At 43.2% G+C, this 7,409-nt stretch overlaps 1 non-coding gene across 1 annotated transcript; it reads left to right on the top strand.

The window, feature by feature from the left end:
• Positions 1-399: 399 nt before the first annotated feature.
• On the top strand, positions 400-531 carry LOC120101303 (small nucleolar RNA SNORA17). Its single transcript, XR_015679384.1, has one exon. It is a non-coding gene; the product is annotated as a small nucleolar RNA SNORA17 (small nucleolar RNA).
• The last annotated feature ends 6,878 nt before the right edge of the window (positions 532-7,409 follow it).

Below are 7,409 nucleotides of genomic sequence, written 5' to 3'. Positions count from 1 at the left end.
CAGAGCATAAAGTAAAAAAAAAATGTATACAAACAATCCTCATGTCCTCAGCTGTCAACATTTGTGGAGGCCCATGCCCTGCTGGCTCTGTTTCAGGAGCAGGAATCACGTCAAACTGTCCCATCTATGACCATACAAGACTTGGCAAGGGGTGGGCCTTGAAATTTTATTCCCAGTATGTTCTCTCTCTCTCTCTCTCTCTCTCTCTCTCTCTCTCTCTCTCTCTCTCTCTCTCCATCCCTCCCTCCCTCCCTCCCTCCCTCCGTCCTTCACCCCTCTCTCTTTTCTAGCACTATGGTTTGCTACACGCCGCCAAGCTTCTCACCATGATAATGTACTAACCTCTGAAACTGTAAGCAAACCCCAAAATAAATATTTTCTTTTATAAAAGTTGACTTTTCTACCCCTAGAGGCATTGCAAATGTGCCTGCTGTGTCATATGTACATCAGCAGGTGGCACAGAGGAAAGCAACTATGTCAATGCTCAGTGTTCTGACCTATGAACAGCTGAGTAATTAATAGCTTAATGTTCCCTACATAGATGAGCCTGAGACCACCAGTCCAGCATCAGAAAGGCCTGAACAGGCTCCCAGGACAGAATGCATGCCCAACTAGAAAAACCTGCCTGGGACTGCAGGCCCCAGAAAGAAGTGAGCCTGAGACAGATGACACTCTCAAGGGGTCACTTAGGTGAGCAGAGCTAGCTGGGAACAAACACAAGACATCCACCAGACTGATACCATGTATCCCAGACAAGGAGCTAGCCTGAGATGACCACCAGTCTGGTGCAGTGCAGACCTGGGGGGTAGAGGCAGACCATGCCAAAGATACCATAATGTAGAAGCAGAACACAGTACTCTTGAGACCACTCAAGAGACAACCCCAGACACTCAGAGACCCCAAATACCACTAAGAGGAGCAAGTAAGTAGTAGAGAAATGGAAAAGAAAGAAAAACAGAAGTATGTGGGCACAATAAACAGGGGCAGAACTGGAGACTCAAGAGTAGAAAGAACAGCCTGATGTCAGTACCCAGTGATGTCACTTGCAACCGTGGTGGGGTCCTGGCCTGTGCTCCCATCACAGAGAAACATAGGTGTGTTACCACCAAAGGCCAGGTCTGTGGTCTGAGCTGCCGCCCAAGAACATGTTAATATCTGAGGCCTATGTAGAACTTGTCCCTTCCCTCACCTGGGCATCATGATAGAGCTGGCCCTAGGGACAGGAAAGCTGACCCCATCCCTAGCCAGCTCCAGTACTCAGAAGAGTTGAGGCACATTGCTGGGGTTGCAGATGAGCCAGCCCAGAGGACTTAAGCTTGGGAGAGCTGGCCCTATACTCATCTCTCATGTGTTGGCATGGATGAGGGAAAAATACCCTCCCATCCCCTAACCCCTTGTGGGTACCCTGGGGCAGTCAAAAGACCTGGTCCTGGAGATGTGAGAGTAAGAGAGATGGCCCTGCCCCTCATTCATGGCAATGCTCAGGAGAGCAGATCCTACACCTCACCTGGGCAGCACAGTAGAGCTGACCCTAGACTAGATAGTTATGGATAGAAGGTGGGGTTAGAATGAGAAGACCAAGATGGGAATGGGTGGAAGAAAAAGATAATGGGAAGGAATGCAGAGAGAGACAGCTAAAATCAAGGAACATTTGAGGGGTAGTATGGAAACCTAATACAGTAGAAACCTAAAATGTAGTAGAAGACAATCTAAATGAAATCAGCAAATAATGGGGGAGAAAGAATCTAAACTGGCTATCTCCTATCACAAACAAAGCTTCTAGTGCTGGGATTGGATTATATATAATTGAGCTGTTGACCAAAGGGGCCCCACAGAAATTCCCACACAACCAGACTATCACCAAGACTATACACTGCTCTCTACCAACTGACAGAGATAACACCTACACAACTCATTGAACATGGAGATATAGAGCCTTCACACCTACATCCCAGGGTCTTTTGTACAGAGAGGCACTTTCCACACTATCAAAAGAGAAATGTAAACACCAACCCAGCCACAAATGGTCCATTAGCCACAGTGGTGTCCAACCTGCAAGATATGCTAGGGCAATGGTGGCACGAAGTTTGTGGGAGTGACCAGTCAATAACTGATTTGACTTAAGGTTCACAACATGAGATGGAACCCAGCTGACACTGCTTGGGTGACCAGAAATCTGAGTCTAGATATCCCAGGGACCAATGGTAAAACAAATAATACTGGTCTAAAAAAATTAGTGATATAAGGACTCCTTATGATATTCTATTATACTTATAGAGTACTGCCTTTTTCAGCTATTATCAGAGAAGTGTCTTCCTAAGGCCAGATTGAAGCAAACATAAGAGACCCACAGCCAGACATTACACAGAGAATGAAAGACTTTGGAACACTCAACCATAAATGGGATGTCTTCATCAAATCCCTCCCCTCAAAGCTCAAGGAACATCACAGAAAAGGAGAAAGAATATCAGGGCTAGGGAAGATGGCAGACACCAAGAAAACTCTACATCAACTTGAGCAAAGATCATATGAACTGACAAGAGACTGAAATAGCATGCTTAGGGCCTTGTGGGTTACCACCAGGTTCTCTGCATTTATACTTATTATGGCTTCCACTTTGGAGTTTTATGGGAATCCTGAGTGTGGAATTGAATGGATCTCTGATTCATGTGGCTTCTCTTGGCCTCTTTTCCTTCTGTTGGCCTCCAACTTCCTTCTGTTCCTTCTCCAACTTCAATGTCATAGTTTTATCTTTTTATATCTTTTTATTTGATTATAGCTTAACTAGCTAGTTTATTAAGCCCTAGCCATTAAGGCAAAGTTTAACAACTAACTGTCATTGATACTAACTGGGAGAAGGGAAGATCAGTTTTCTCCAATGGAGTGGCACTGCCCAGACAACCACTTCAGAGCAGGCCTCAGGTTTAGGAGTAGTTGGCCAACATGGAATGGACTCAACAGTGCTTTATTCAGTTACAGTTTTGGGAGAGAGGCTGTTGTTTTTGTTTGGGGGGGGTTGTTTTGGGGAGTGGGGGGATGACGTTTTTTTTTTCTTGGTTCTGCTGTTATATTGGGTTTTTGTTTGCTGAGAAAGAACCTTTAAACAACTCGAGCTGTTGCCAAGGCTATTCATTGCTTTCCACAAACTGATGGTAGTCCCCATTATTGAAGACAGCAGGTACACAACTCACTGAACATAAAAAGGTCCAGCTGGTGTCTACCCCAAGTCTTCACCCTACTGAATAAATAGACAAGACAGAATCTAGAAAACCTGGGGGTGGGGGGAGAATAATATCATCAAAATATATTTAAAGTTAAAATTGTTTTAAATAATTAAGATATATAATGAGGAAGAAGATGGATAGATAGATAGATAGATAGATAGATAGATAGATAGATAGATAGATAGATAGAAGATATCAAATAACAGTGGAGACAAAGCCCCAACTACACATCTTTAGTCAACAAATAGAAGCTCCAGTCCCAGGAATGTGCTACATTTAATCAAGTTGTTAGTCAAAGGGGCCCCAGGCTATTGCTAAGACCATTTCTTCCTTTCCATGAACTGATGTTAAGTCCCTATTGCTGAAGACAACGTGTACACAACTCATCAAACATGAAGAAGTCCAGCTGGTGCCTAGAGCCTTCATGGTCCTAGAAGCTACGTGCATACTATCAGAGGAAAATGATAAACACCAATCCAACTACAAACTCTCCTTAGATAGAAGAGATACATTGATGACCTGCAAGAAATGCTGGGACAATAGTGGCACAAACCTTGTGGGACTAACCAATCAGTATCTGCTTAGATCTTAGACCAACTCCGTGAGATGGAACACATCCTCAAGATGACTTGTATGGCTAAGAGCCTGAAGCTAGATGGGCCATGTACCTACGGAAAATCCAAATACGACTCTCTGACCCAGGAGCTATCTCCAACTGATAACCACTCGCAAAGGAAAAAATCTGTTTTCTCCAACAGAGTCTCAATACACACACACACACACACACACACACACACACACACACACACTCACACATGGACACCTTTAAGGACAGACTTCATGCCCAGAAGTAGATGACCAACACAAAACAAACTCAATGTCATTTTTACAAGATCCTTGCCACATAATGCTTTACGTGGGTATTACTTTTATTTTATTTTTTTTCATTATGGGTCTTTCTCATATATATTGTCGTTTTCAGCTTTGTGGGTGTTTGGGGGATTTCTCTGTGTGTGAACGTGTATGTGTGTATCTGTAAGAGTTTCTTATGCTGTTGCTTTGGCTCTTTTTCTTCTAATAGTTTGTTTTTATTCAGTCTTATTTTGTATAGGTTTGGGTGGGTGGGATGTCTGGGAGGAGCTGGGAGGAGTTGGAGGAGGGGAACCACCATCAAATGTATTATATGAAAAAATATTTTTAATTAAAACTACAGAATTTAGAGCTGAAATCCTATGGCTGAAGAAAAGAACACTGCTGTCTTCATAATGGATACTAGATTAGTTACTGTTCTCATTTGGCTCAGTGGTGTGAGGGGACAGTGACAGGGATGGCTCCTTCTCAAGCAGGAGCATGTCATCCCTGCAGTCAGGAAGCATAGACACAAATGCTAATGCTCAGCTCTTTTCTCTTCCTGGTTCACTCATTTCACAGATCAGTACACACAATGGTGCCACCAATACTCAGGCTGGGTCATCCTCTCTCAATTAAACCTCTCTGAAAACACCCTCACAGACATGCCCAGAGATGATCCCCTAGGCCATTTCAATTTGAGTCATAGTGACCACGAAAATTGATCATCATACATGCTGTAGACAGACATCCTAGCTCTGGGGAGATGAGGGACAGAGATGTCAGTTCCTGGGTTCCTCGGTTGGTATGCCTACAAGAAAATATTAAATACTTGAAATACCATAAAACAACCTTAAAATAAGCCTACAGAGGACATTAATTGTCACTTAAATGAATAACTAATGACTAAAAGAAAAAATGTTTAACTTATCACTGACTTATCATTGATAAATCATATAACCCTAAATGTCAATCTTCATAGAGACATAGGTATTCTCATGAGCCAGTTTCTCTGAAGCACTGTTTCCACTGCAAGTTGACCTCATGACCAAATGATGCTTCTCAGTGGGATACACTGAGGCTTCCAGATGGTTGAATTAGCGAAGACAGACTAAAGAAGGCTAAACCAAATAATTATAACTTAAAGGAAATGCCTAGAAACATCAGCTTCCAATAATGACAATAACACTTCATATGTTTATTTGTATGTTTTATTAGTTGTTTTTAGTGTTACTGTAACATGAGAGGAGAATGTAAAGAGGGGAATTGTTTATTCTGGTTCATGGTTTCACAGGGTTGGTCTATGATTACATTCACCTCTCTGCACTTAGGCAGGGCATCATAGTTGTGGGACACATGAAGGAGGAAACAGTTTGTCTTATGGATCCAGGACAAGATATAATCTCTGCAACAAACTTCTAGTGACTTACTTTCTCCAAGCAGGTCCTACCTTTTAACACCTCCCAGTAAAATGCCTTTATATTTTCAACCTACCAAGAGATTGAGCTGTTGGTCACATCAGGACCAACAACGCTGTCAAAGACAGCTGGACGTGTGCAAATTTCTGTAGACTGTATCATCTGAAATACAACTGAACAAAACTGACAAAAAAGGATACCAGGTTCATACTGAATTGTCAATATACTTACTATAATTAGAAGACCCTCAGGAAACTTGAGACACACACAGAAAAGGGTGGGACCATGTTAAAGGAGAGCTATCCCTCAACCTCCCACAGCCAGCCCAGGAAATCAGTCATCAATTGCAGCAACCTGGCCCAGAAGACCAGCTGCTCTGCTCAGACTTATAAGAGAGCAGGTCACAGTTCCTTATAACAGTCCAGAAAGCTGCAACAAATTGCTGAGACTTGATTAATAACTCACAGATTCCTTAATTTTTTACCTCCTTTTTTCAAATTAGGATCTTCTAGTAAATACCAAATGTGCTTCTGTAAAAGCTTACATAGGCTGCCCAGATTCTAGTTAATTCCTTCAACTTCCTGACTCCATAGCCAACATTCTGGTCCCCTGGAGTCCTCTATTTTTAACTGGGGAGCTTTCCTCTCCAACTGCAGGCTGTGGGAGTCTCACCACATGCAAATCTCCTTGCAACCAGCTCAGAGGAAGTAGTCTTGATGGCTGGACCTCATTTGGCCTATCTCCAGCCATCTCTTCCCTTCCTTGGATGTATCTATGAAGATATCATAGACAGGAACAAGACCATAAAGCAGAGTAGTGCCCGTGTAGTGCTGCAGTCTCCAGTATCTGACCCGGAACATTTCAATCCTCACCTTTATAATCATTCCCCTGAAAGGGTGATTAATGTCCTTATTCATAGACATGCAGGTATATTCATAAGCCTGTTTCTCTGAAGCATTATTTCCATTGTAAGTATATCTTATGATCAAAAACCAAATGCCTTTCCAACAGGATACAGTGAGACTTCCAGATGGTTCAATGAAGGAAGACAGACTAAAGAAAGCTAAACCAACATAGAGCTAGCCGAGTTGCCCAAAATTAGAAATGAAGAGTAGGAAAGGTGGTTTATACTTTCTTACTGATTTCTTTAAAAAATCTTAAGAAAAGTTATATAGATATAGTGGTTGATGTCTATATCCCAGAGGCTGAGGATCAAGTGTCAGAAATCAGCTTGAGCTACGCAATGAGACCTTTGAAAGAGATTGGGGGTGGGGGAGGAGGTGAGGGGATGGGAGAGGGGGAGTGAAGGAGGGAGAGGAGGAAGAAGTTAATAATCTAGGAAATGATGTAAAGTGATAACAGACAAACAAAAGGCCAACATCAGCAACACTCACAGGCAGGTCAAGACACCACTGTGGAGTGGGGTGATGTTTGTCTTAGGATTGCAATTGATGTGATAAAACACCATGACCAAAAGCAGAACGGGAAGAAAGGGGTCTGTTTGGCTTACGCTTCCATATCCACAGTCCATCATTAAAGCCAGGGCAGGGTCTCAAGCAGGACAGGAACCTGGGGACAGGAGCTGATGCAGAGGCCATGGAGGAGTGCTGCTTACTTGTTTGCTCCCTATGGCTTGCTCAGCCTGCTTTCTCATAGAAACCAGCAATGCCAGCCCAGGGATGATGGCACCACCCACAATGGGCTGGGGCCTCCCTCCCCTATCAATCACTAATTAAGAAAATGCTCTAACCCCCAGTGAACGTGATTGTTGGGGGGAGGGCGGCAATGGGGGGAGGATGGGGAGGGGAACACCAATAAAGAAGGGGAGGGGGAGGGGTTGGGGGATGTTGGCCCGGAAACCGGGAAAGGGAATAACACTCGAAATATAAATAAGAAATACTCAAGTTAATAAAAATAC

The sequence above is a fragment of the Rattus norvegicus genome, chromosome 2 (assembly GCF_021556685.1).
Source record: "Rattus norvegicus strain SHRSP/BbbUtx chromosome 2, alternate assembly SHRSP_T2T, whole genome shotgun sequence".
NCBI classification, from domain to species: domain Eukaryota; kingdom Metazoa; phylum Chordata; class Mammalia; order Rodentia; family Muridae; genus Rattus; species Rattus norvegicus.
The sequence above is the reverse complement of the archived record's forward strand: the minus strand, read 5'-3'. Positions and strand labels throughout refer to the sequence as shown.